The 12,801-nt window shown below is 46.1% G+C and overlaps 1 protein-coding gene and 1 non-coding gene across 2 annotated transcripts in view; one reads left to right on the top strand and one right to left on the bottom strand.

Annotated features, from left to right (window-relative positions):
* LOC124550801 overlaps window positions 1–12,801 on the top strand; it is a 188,150-nt gene that overhangs the window by 78,565 nt on the left and 96,784 nt on the right. The window lies entirely within an intron of this gene.
* Trnad-guc lies at window positions 10,092–10,169 on the bottom strand. The gene has a single exon. It is a non-coding gene; the product is annotated as a tRNA-Asp (tRNA).

Here is a 12,801-nt window from a genome sequence, read left to right as displayed (position 1 = left end):
AGAACTGAACACAGATCAATCGAGAAAACAGGAAGAAGTTGTGTGGAACTATGAAAAAAAAAAGCAAAATATACAAACTGAGTAGTCCATGCGCAAGATAGGCAGCATCAAGGATGATTTGAGCGCAGGAGCGCCGTGGTCCTGTGGTTAAGCCCGTCTCACACGGAGCAAGATTCGATGTAAGTTTCCTTGCTGGCTCGCGCGACGGCTACCTTGCGGGCTCCGTCGTCTGCTAGCGGGCTACCTTGCTGGGAACCTTGTAAGATTTCCAGGATAGGTCCGGTGCTATTTTTCTTGTAAGGTTCCCTGCGTGCTACCCTGCGTTGGCCAATCATGAGACGTTTCGTTTGTGACGTCAGACGCGGAAAGCTTGGGCGGGAAGCCTTTGTTGATAGTCGCTTCTCTGCTGTTGTGCGGTGCGGTAGCAAGTTATTATAATTATTACGTAATGGCACCGCAGTGGTCCAAGGAAGCGATTGAAGCATTGATACGTACTTATGGGGAAGAACAGTGAAAAGTGCAAACTATTATAATAAACACTTGCGTACAGAGGCACTCGAAAGAGTTGCAAGTGCCGCGTGTCTTGTTCGACCATATACGACGAGCAAGGAATGCTACAGCAAGTCCGCAGCTCGTGGTCGTGCGGTAGCGTTCTCACTTCCCACGCCCGGGCTCCTGGGTTCGATTCCCGGCGGAGTCAGGAATTTTCTCTGCCTTGTGATGACTGGGTGTTGTGTGATGTCCTTAGGTTAGTTAGGTTTAAGTAGTTCTAAGTTCTAGGGGACTGATGACCAGACCATATATGTTAAGTCCCATAGTGCTCAGAGCCATTTGAACCTTTTTTTTTTTTTTTTTTTTTTTTTTTTTGCTACAGCAAAATGCACAATTTACGTACTTAATTTAAAGTGGAGTACGCCAAAGTAAAATCATCGAAAAGCAGTGGCACTGGGATCAACGACGTAAGTACAAAATTATGAATTTTGTGTTGAATGTAGAAACCTACTACTTGGAAAAATAGGACATAGACTATTTCCTAGAAATATCACACTGAATATTCACCCGATTTTTGAAAGCACATAATCTTGAATGTTAATGGATTACGATGTAGCTTTCTTCTGAATCAGAGGCGAAACCACACAAAGCAGTTCTTCAAATACCAATATATCCATTCGTATAAAATTTGCTAAGGATGTACGATCTTCTACCCTATAAAATAAGGTCGTATATAACAGTCATTATTCGTACATTTATAAAGTCAAACAATAGTGAAATGGTGATACTTTTCAAACAAAAGTAGGTGTTATGCGAACTAACCTCAACTCTTTATGAAGCATGGAGAGCACCCCTTTTCCAGCGTTGCTCTTCTTAATCCAGTTTTTCGTCCATTCTTTCTTTCTTCTTCTCTCATTAGCATGCATTTCTGCATCGTTAAGCACCAAAACAGCTAATAACGCCAGCTTGCTCTGAACATTTGTACCTGAAGCAGCCACCTACGTTCGATACAACATGCAGCCGATCACAACACAACTAGCTGCCGATCTTGCACTGTGGGAGAGCTTCGACATGGAAGACAGCCGGCTCCTTCACTGCAAGCCGGCAGGCATGCACGCCATCTCGCAAACTTGCGGCGAACCTTGCTCCGTGTGAGACGGCCTTTAGCGTGAGCCGCTGCGGCACGAGAGGTCCTTGGTTCAAGTCTTCCCTCGTGTGAAAAGTTTACTTTCCTTATTTTCGCAAAGTTCTGTCCGTTCGTTCACTGACGTCTCTGTTCACTGTAATAAGTTTAGTGTCTGTGTTTTGCGACCGCACCGCAAAACCGTGCGATTAGTAGACAAAACGACGTGCCTCTCCAATGGGAACCGAAAACATTTGATCGCAAGGTCATAGGTCAACCGATTCCTCCACAGGAAAACACGTCTGATATATTCTATACGACACTGGCGACGGCATGTGCGTCACATGACAGGAATATGTTGTCGACCCACCTAACTTGTACACTTGGCGAATGGGTAAAAAGATTCTTCTACCTTTCCCGATTTAGATTTTTTCGTGGATGTGATAATCATTCCCAAAAAAGTGATGAAAACATAAGAGTTTGTCACATAAACTGAAAATAAAAAATTAAACTTTTCCCTCGAGGGAAGTCTTGAACCAAGGACCGCTCGTTGCGGAGCTGCTCACGCTAACCAAGGGACCACGGCGCTCCTAAACTCATATTATCCTTGATGTTGCCTATGTTGCGCGTAGACTACTCAGTTTGTATATTTTGCTTATTTTTTCATAGTTCCACACAAGTTCTTCCGGTTTTCTCGATTGATCTGTGTTCTGTTTTTCAAGGCCTGTACCAGCGCATAACTAAATCTGATGGGGTAGGATGTGAAGGTTCCCTTGTAAGAGCGGGGAGGGGGAGGTGGTGACGGAGTTTTTCATTGTTCCTCTCAACCCCCATCCCATTCCTCCCCCCCCCCCCTCCAAAAAAAAATATAATTTGCTTAGCCCCTACATTTAACGTGCCACAGATTCATAGGGTTTTAATAACAATTGCAATAGTAAAATGTTTTAATACGTTCTTTGTTTTTAGGACTGTGTCTCCCTTCCTACTAGGGCTGTTGATAAAATATCGTTTTATCGATACATCAATATTGTTCATAAAAATAGGGAAAAATATCGGCGATATTTCTTTTGCCTATATATCGATATCTAAACGGCAGTGATCGAGTGGTGATATTTTACTTTTATATAATATTTTTTCGCCATTTTCGGTAAATGTTTGAAATTATTCTTCCGAAATTGTGGTAGAACATACAAATTGCGCTCAAAAAGTTTTGCACAGTCGCCTCTATTTTTTTTAATTTTTTGCAGGAGGAGAATGAAATTTTGTGTAACATACTTGGAGCATTTTGCTATACACTGAGACTACTCAATGTAGCCTCCATCAGCTGTAACGCATCTGGCCCGACATTCTTTCCATGATGTAAATGCACTTTGGTAAAAGTCAGGGGATTGACTTTTACACCATCGCTTGACACAGGAAATAAGAATTTTCTATGAAGTGTTCTATCTCGCAGGTGGGCCTTCAGACGACCAAAGAGGTAAAAATCAGACGGAGGCAGTTCCGTACTGTAGGGAGGATGAGGAACAATTTTCCAACCACTTTTCCTGATTTTCTCCTGTGTCATTAGGGCTGTATGGGGTTTGACATTGTTATGGTGCAGTCTGATGAGCTGACCCTGAAGTTGTGGTTTGTGGGTCTTGATGGCAAGTCGCAGCTTGTCCAGTGACAAACAGTAACGGTCCCGGTTAATTGTGGAGCCAGGTTCCAAAAAGGCAATGAAAATGATACCACACTGATCCCAGAAGAAGGAGGCCATCACCTTTCAACCTGCTGTTCGTGAAAGTCTTGGTTTCTTCTTCCGAGGGGAATCCGGATGACGCCACTCCACGGATTGGGTTTTGCTCTCAGGTTCGGACAAAAACAACCATGTTTCGTCCTTGGCAATGACGCCGTCAGAACACTGTTTCCACTCTTCAGTAAAGGTCTTCATGAGACCCTCGCACACATTCTTCCTCGTCGTTTTCACTTCTCTTGTCAATAATTTCGGCACTCACCGTGCACCAATTTTTCTGTGCCCTAGTGACTGTACCAGTGATACCACACTACCCAATGACAAACCAGTCATTCCAGCAAGCTGTCGTGTCGTCACACATCTGTCATTTTGGATTATCTGATCAACGGTCCCTTTATTCACATCACTCACTGCTGTCGATGGGCTACCGCATCGTGGACTGTCCAGTAGAGAGAAATCACCTTTTTTAAACGTCTGCAACCACCGCTGGATGCTGCTGCGATCCACTGTGTCCTCCCCATAAACAGGGAGCAACTTCCTGTGAATCGATGTGGCAGGGTCATCGCCGGTCTTGAAGAGGAACTCCATCACCGACCGTCGTCGCAACCTGACATCTACTTCACGCTCCATTATGGCTCACCCGTAAATGAAAGAAAATACTTTTATATGCCAACGTATAGCTAAATGTTCCAAGTATCCTCACAAAACATATCATTCTCATCCTGCGAAAAATAAAAATAAAAATTGAGACGCCCTTAGTAATTTTTCTTGCACTGTGTGAAGGAGTCTTACTATTTTTTCAGCCGTCATCACGACCAGTCTTTCTCTTCGAGTTATTAAGCAAGTATAGACGACAGATGACATAAAAAAAAATCCGACTGCACTGGGGGGGGGGGGGGGGGGGGCATGGTGGCGTTGTGAATTCACTTCGTCGTTCTTCAAAAACAGTTGCTGACAATAATGAACAAAGATTGGTCTTTGCGGTGCGCGGAGACTTAGGATTTGTTGACGTTTTCGGCGCTCAACGCTACCAACAAAACAGCAACGTTTAACTTTACCACGCAGTTTTGACAGCTGCTAAGTCGCTGGCGTTTGCAGAAATGAAAAAAACAGGAAAGTCGACATGGAGTGTTCTCAACAAATTAGATATGTGAATAAACCGAACGACGGATGCATCGGACATCTCTTATTGTGCCACAAACATGCAGTTACCATTACTGGCAAAGTAGTTACTGCGAACGGTGAACATACATCGTTTTCCTTTCAGTTCTTGTTCTGAGAGGGATACGCAGTCTGCTAGCTTTTTGACGTACTGAATATCTGATCAGTATTTAAATATACATTTCTAAAACCGGCAATATACACTCCTGGAAATGGAAAAAAGAACACATTGACACCGGTGTGTCAGACCCACCATACTTGCTCCGGACACTGCGAGAGGGCTGTACAAGCAATGATCACACGCACGGCACAGCGGGCACACCAGGAACCGCGGTGTTGGCCGTCGAATGGCGCTAGCTGCGCAGCATTTGTGCACCGCCGCCGTTAGTGTCAGCCAGTTTGCCGTGGCATACGGAGCTCCATCGCAGTCTTTAACACTGGTAGCATGCCGCGACAGCGTGGACGTGAACCGTATGTGCAGTTGACGGACTTTGAGCGAGGGCGTATAGTGGGCATGCGGGAGGCCGGGTGGACGTATCGCCGAATTGCTCAACACGTGGGGCGTGAGGTCTCCACAGTACATCGATGTTGTCGCCAGTGGTCGGCGGAAGGTGCACGTGCCCGTCGACCTGGGACCGGACCGCAGCGACGCACGGATGCACGCCAAGACCGTAGGATCCTACGCAGTGCCGCAGGGGACCGCACCGCCACTTCCCAGCAAATTAGGGACACTGTTGCTCCTGGGGTATCGGCGAGGACCATTCGCAACCGTCTCCATGAAGCTGGGCTACGGTCCCGCACACCGTTAGGCCGTCTTCCGCTCACGCCCCAACATCGTGCAGCCCGCCTCCAGTGGTGTCGCGACAGGCGTGAATGGAGGGACGAATGGAGACGTGTCGTCTTCAGCGATGAGAGTCGCTTCTGCCTTGGTGCCAATGATGGTCGTATGCGTGTTTGGCGCCGTGCAGGTGAGCGCCACAATCAGGACTGCATACGACCGAGGCACACAGGGCCAACACCCGGCATCATGGTGTGGGGAGCGATCTCCTATACTGGCCGTACACCACTGGTGATCGTCGAGGGGACACTGAATAGTGCACGGTACATCCAAACCGTCATCGAACCCATCGTTCTACCATTCCTAGACCGGCAAGGGAACTTTCTGTTCCAACAGGACAATGCACGTCCGCATGTATCCCGTACCACCCAATGTGCTCTAGAAGGTGTAAGTCAACTACCCTGGCCAGCAAGATCTCCGGATCTGTCCCCCATTGAGCATGTTTGGGACTGGATGAAGCGTCGTCTCACGCGGTCTGCACGTCCAGCACGAACGCTGGTCCAACTGAGGCGCCAGGTGGAAATGGCATGGCAAGCCGTTCCACAGGACTACATCCAGCATCTCTACGATCGTCTCCATGGGAGAATAGCAGCCTGCATTGCTGCGAAAGGTGGATATACACTGTACTAGTGCCGACATTGTGCGTGCTCTGTTGCCTGTGTCTATGTGCCTGTGGTTCTGTCAGTGTGATCATGTGATGTATCTGACCCCAGGAATGTGTCAATAAAGTTTCCCCTTCCTGGGACAATGAATTCACGGTGTTCTTATTTCAATTTCCAGGAGTGTATTTTACAATGTCCAGCCGATATTTTTACGGGCCGGCACATCGATATCTTTTCCGTCGGTATATAGACCCTTTCATCGATGTACCGTTGGCCGACTGCGACATCTTTTAATCTCGATATATCTCGGATCCTATATTTTTAAAAATATCAACAGTCGTAGTTCCTGCTGTCCTTCGATTCGCACCTGAGTATTCAGTGACATAGTTGGCTGAGCGGCTAGATAAATTACCTGCTCCATGGTGTGTACCTAGCGTGTCTGCGTCCATAATTTGGGATTTAACTCCATGTGATGCACCTCTGAGCGTATTACATGGCCCAGTAACATTTATGTGACCACCGCCTATGTTCGAGGGCAACGTGCAATAACCAATCACAGACGGCTGATGGCAGCACTGGCAGTGGAGGGTATATAAAGCGAATGGGGGGGGGGGGTGCAGTCGCTTAGTGTCGTAATGCAGAAACGCAGCTTATCTGAGTCCCAAAGAGCGTGATCATTAGCTTTTACGCCAAGCATTCCCTAAACGGCTATGTTTATAAACTGCTTTCTTGCCGCCCTGATTAAAGTATACTGAGCATGACAAAACAGAGCTGTCTAAAACCGACTCCGAGAAAACTGGGGTGAACGCCGGCTGCGCAGATATGTGCGCGCGAATAGACATGGAACGCAAATTCCTGGCAGATTAATACTGTGTGCCAGACCGAGACTCGAATTCGGGATCTTTGCCTTTCGCGGGCAAGTGCTCTACCATCTGAGCTACCCAAGCACGATTGACGAAACGTCTTCACAGCTTCAGTTCTGCCAGTACTTCGTCCCCTACCTTCAAAGCTTCACAGAAGCTCTTGTGCGAACCTAGCAGAACTAGCACTCCTGAAAGAAAGGATATTGCGGGGACATGGCTTAGCCATAGCCTGGGGGATGTTTCCAGATTGAGATTTTCACTCTGAAGCGGAATGTGCGCTGGTATGAAACTTCGTGGCAGATTAAAACTGTGAGGCGGATCGAGACTCGAACTCGGGACCCGAGTGAAAACCTCACTCTGGAGACATGGAACGGTTGAGCGACAGACTGCCCAGATCAACCAAGGGACCACGTACAGTGTCTCCTCAATGACTATTCACCGGACATGGCTGTATGTCAGCCTATTCTGCAGACGCCGAGTTCATGCACCTATGCTGAGAGGTGGAAGAAGCCCGTTCTCATATTTCTATCTTACTCTAAGTAATTAGATTCTCCTCTCTAATTGCATGCGGTGAAAAGTTGCTATTCCTTCACACGCAGACTTACCACGCAGCGTCTCTCGTCACCAGGGGGGTCCGGTGACAGGCAGGGTCAGCTGATCTTGAAAGGGTTAAGCCGACGGGTGTGAGGGAATCGAGTGAATGCTTTCCAGACGCCGACATTGTCATAATAGCGGCGGAGACACGCCTGCAGGGGCCTGAAGGAGCGGCTTAGCAGAAACTTAGCCAAAACACTTTCTGGTGGGCTACCAGCGAGGCGTGGGAATGACTTGTGTTCCCAAGCAGTCTTGGCGGGCAAATCCCGCGTTTCCTGAAAAATCGTAACTGTGATTGGCTTGCTCAGGGCATAGCTCCGTGACGTAGCAAAATCGGCGCAGAAATTGGCGCCAAGAATCTCCATTGGTGGAATGGTAGTGCTTCGGCAATAGAGTGGATTTTTCCCCCGGTTTTCGAGTTGCTGATTGGAACGTTTAACCACGGCCACTGTCGTGGGGGCGGGAATGTTCTGTGTTCGGTTTGTACGGGTGCTCTTGTGGTGGTCGGCTCTCGCCTTTTGGTCAGAGTAGGTTACAAGACTAAGCTCTCGCTGCTCTGGACAGCCTGCCTTCCGTTGGCTGTCTAATATACTTTTATTTAATTGGAGCTGTTTGACGAAGTTGCTGAAGTTTCGACTTCAACGTAACTTTCCGAGTACAGTTGGCAATTGAGCGTTCTGCGTACAAGCGGCCTATGTCTTGAGCAGTTTTGGCTGAAGTTGACTGTATCGGAGTTACCATGTGACTTCGCTTGTTAAAATCAATCAGTTGTGTGGCGAGCTTTCTTTGTCTCCCTCAGAGGTCCATTTGTATTGTTAGGAAGTCTTTAGTCAGGAACAACCAGACTAGGATAATTTGTTTCGGGCTATACTCGCGGCATTATCATCACCACGACAGGACGTCGAAGCAACCAGCCATCGCCTCCAGTAAGCCAGATCGTGTCCGTGCATTTAAGAAGACAGCTTGGTAATGTACGTCCACAGCACTGGCAAAGAAGGCAATTTTGCTAGGTGATAATCAGAGCTCAGCAGAGCGCGCCTGTTTGTCTTTTCTAACTTTGTTCTGTCTTGGGTGTTCATTGTCTGAGCTCTCACTAATGTAGCAGCAATTAATGTTGGGTTGGCTGTGTGTCTCTCTTAAGATTTGAGTTGCAAGGAATTGGCTCCACATACCACTTCGTTATAAATGTCACAATCTAGTTTAGGGACAACTTCACCTTCACAACATTTATTTGAGTATCCAATTGGAGCCAATTTGATGTATTGTAAATGTTTCATGTGTTTTTGATTATTATTTTGAGTTTAGTCATAATAAATCATATTGTTATTTTGGACAGAACTTTCATTCTGTTAATCGGTAGAGCAATCCTATCATTTCTTATCTTCTGGTAAACCTTCCGGGATGTAAGGTCGTGGTCCATGAAACTCTTCAGCTCCTAACGTTTCGTCCAGAGCTGCGCTGGGATCTTCAGAGGGATGTTTCTCCTCCGGTGAGTCTTTCCGGGAAAAAAAAGAGGAGAAACACCCCTCTGAAGATGTCCAGCGCAGCTCTGGTCGAAACGTTAGGGGCTGAAGAGTTTCATGGACCACGACCTTACATCCCGGAAGGTTTACCAGAAGATATGTCATCCGGTCGTGAAAGCCTTCATACTATAATCCTATCATTTCTCACTACGTTAATGAAACTTCCCTTTATTTAACTTTTTATCAAATTAAATTATTGCAGGTGCCAAACTCTTTTCTACTCCACTTGCAGGGTCGATTACAGTCAGTTCGAGTTTCTTTTTAATCCATGTGCAACAGCAAAAGTCGGAGTTAGAATAAGGGGGGGGGAGGGGCTTAGAGCATCATTTACATATGTAGATTCTAGAAGAATTTAGTGTTAAATACACTGCTAGCCCCGGCGCCTCGCAAACTGCTGTTCATAGACGACAAAGGCTGGAATCTACACGCCAGTACCACAACTGTATTTCCACTGAATGACAGGTGGCCTTTTCAGATGAATCAAGGTTTGTGCTCCATTGGACTGAAAGCGCATACTCTGCAACAACCGTCGGAAGAGTCCAGGCCAGAGGAGGGAGCGCTATGATCTGGGGAATATTTTCGTGGCATTCTCTGGTTGTTCGCGTCATTCTGAAAGGCACAGCGGATCGACACAAATATACACCTATCCTTGGGGCGCGCGTCCACCACTTCATGCAATTTGTTTTTCCTCGGCACGAAGGCATTTATCAGCAGGACAAGGCAACGTGACACACAGCTCCCAGTGTACGTCCGTGATTGGAAGAGCGTCACAGTGAGTTTACCGTGCTTCCCTGGCTAACACACTGCCTGGATTTAAACCCAAACGAGAATCTGTGGTGACACCACGATCGGCTGTACGCGCCATTGAGTCTCAGCTGAGAAACCTGGCACAGCTGGCTACGAGACTGGAATCGCCTTGGCTCGACATCTCTGTCGGTACCTTCCAGGACGTCATTGACTCTCTTCCTAGGCGTTTCGCAGCTGCCCACATTGCAAAAGGCGGTTGTTCAAGCTTCTGACAGCTGGTCGCATTTTAATTTAATATAATCGTATGGCTAGGGTCCCCCATTGGGCAGACCGCTTGCAGACTACTTCGGCGACCTGTAGTTGGTGAGGATGATAGGATGAGGACAGCACAACACCCAGTCCCTTGGCAGAGAAAATTCCCCGACCCAGCCGGGAATCGAACCTGGGACCAGAGGATTGACAGTCCGTCACTCTGACCATTGAGCTACCGGGGACGGACAAGCTAGTCGCATTAATGTGACTGGACAGTGTACTATCACATGATGCTATAGTCATCAACACGCGTTTTTTTTTCAGTCATCAGTGGTTTCATGCGGCCCGCCACGAATTCCTCCTCTCCTGCCAGAACCTCAGTGTAGCACTTGCAACGTAAGTCCTCAACTTTTGCTGAATGTATTCCAATCTCTGTCTTCCTCTGCACTTCTTGTCCTCTGCATCTCCCTCTAGCACCGTGGAAGTCATTCCGTGAAGTCTTAACAGATGTGTTATCATTTTGTCTCTTCTCCTTGGCAGTGTTCCCCACATATTCCTTTCATCTCCTATTCTGCGCAGAACCTCCTCATTCCTTACCTTATCAGTTCACCTAATTTTCAACATCCGCTTGCAGCACCTCATCTCAAATTCTTCGATTCTATTCTGGCCCGGTTTTCCCACTGTCCGTGTTTCACTACCCTATAATGCTGTACTCCAGACGTACATTCTCAGAAATTTCTTTTTCAAATTAAGGCCTATGTCTGATACTAGTAGATTTCTCTTGGCCAAGAATGCCCCTTTTACCGTTGCTACTCTGCTTTCGCTGTCCTCTTTGTCCATCATTAGTTATTTTGCTGTTTAGGTAGCAGAATTCTTTAAATTCATCCACTTCGTCATCATCAATCCTGATGTTACGTTTCTCGCTATTCTCATTTCTGCTACTTCCCATTACTTTGGTCTTTCTTCGATTTACTCTCAATCGATATTCTGTACTCTTTAAAATGTTCATTCCATTCAGCAGATCATGTAATCTTCTTCACTTTCACTCAGGATACCAATGTTATCAGCGAATTGTATCACTGATATCCTTTCACACTAAATTTTCATCCCACTCCTGAACCTTTCTTTCATTTCCATCATTGCTTCTTCGATATACAGACTGAACAGTAGGAGTCAAACATTACAGCCCTGTCTTATACACTTTTTGATCCGAACACTTCCACCCTAATTATTCCCTCTTTGCTCTTATACATGTTGTGTATTATCCGTCTCTTCCTATAGCTTACCACGCCACCGCAACGGTCGCAGGTTCGAATCCTGCCTCGGGCATGGATGTGTGTAATGTCCTTAGGTTAGTTAGGTTTAAGTAGTTCTAAGTTCTAGGGGACTGATGACCTTAGACGTTAAGTCCCATAATGCTCAGAGCCATTTGAACCATTTTTTTCCTATAGCTTACACCAATTTTTCTCCTGATTTTGAACTCCTTGCGCCATTTTACATTGTCGAATGCTTTTCCAGGTCGACAAATTCTATGAACGTGTCTTGACTTTCCTTTAGAAATTGCTTCGATTATCAGCCGGTACGTCAGAATTGTCTCTCTGGTGCCTTTTCCTTTCCTAACGCCAAACTGGTCGTCATCTAACACATCCTTTGTACTTGACAAATTTATCCATAGTTGTTTGAAGGAAAAATAGCAGTGTTACATTTTCCTGAAGTAATAGGATTAGTAATTTTCCACACTACGTTTTCTGTTTGATAGTTTCAAATAAAGTTTAAAATACCAGCGGCTATAATCATGCGCTAACACACAACCATTTTTCTGTCCTTATTATTTCTTGATAAATAATAAGAAATAAGAAACTATGATAAATAAATGTCGTGTGACTAGGGCCTCCCATAGGTAGACAGTTCGCCAGGTGCCATTCTTTCGATTTGATGCCACTTTGGCGACTTGTGCGTCGATGGGGATGAAATGATGATGATTAGGACAACACAACACCCAGTCCCTGAGTAGAGAAAATCTCCAACCCAGCCAAGAATCGAACCCGGGCCCTTAGGATTGACATTCTGTGACGCTGATGACTCGGCTACCGGAGGCGGACAAAAACTATGATGGAGACAAAAAATTATATGTGGTTGTCCAAATTAACGTTTTCCATAACTGTGATGCCTAGGTGTGAGGGCTATTTCGAAAGTAGGGTCCGATCTGGAGTGAAAGAGAACACAGCGAAAATCTCATGAAACTTTTCACAGATGCATTGGGCACTGCATCTAGTATGCCCATCGATTGCATCACATCGCTCTTTTCAGTTATGAGGTCACAGGAGGTAAAGACGGCTAGAAAGTAGTGTCTCCCGCCAAGTATGAGGGCCTCGTGAAAGATTTCGCCTGAAGCTATGCAACCCACATAAAATAACTGTCATGCGTTTCGTTCTACACGACAATTCTCGCTCTCACTCTGCAGGAGCAATGAAGATGCTCCTGCAGCGTTTTCGATGGGAAGTTGCGACGCATTTTTTTACATGCGTGCGTGCGATGCTCCAATTGCGACGGATTATGCGTTGCTGCTGCAATGCAATTTCTTTTATCATTTTTGTTGACCTACCTCTTAACAGCGGTAGATCTTCGCATGTAAACTCCTGACTGCAGCTACTTACGAGATCACAGAAAAGCAGTGTTGAGGAAACCGTAACCTCACAGCTACACGACGGAGGCCGCTATAAGTAAAATTTGCTGAAAATTGTCTATGTACTTTAAAGAAATGATTCGGAAAGGGGATGTCACTCGTACTTTAAACATGAAGTTCAAATTAAAACCTTCAATAGATATTTATTGCCATTAAGCAAGATCATCAGCATTTACGAAAATTAATAA

This window comes from Schistocerca americana, chromosome 9 (genome assembly GCF_021461395.2).
Source record: "Schistocerca americana isolate TAMUIC-IGC-003095 chromosome 9, iqSchAmer2.1, whole genome shotgun sequence".
Classification (NCBI taxonomy): domain Eukaryota; kingdom Metazoa; phylum Arthropoda; class Insecta; order Orthoptera; family Acrididae; genus Schistocerca; species Schistocerca americana.
The sequence above is the reverse complement of the archived record's forward strand: the minus strand, read 5'-3'. Positions and strand labels throughout refer to the sequence as shown.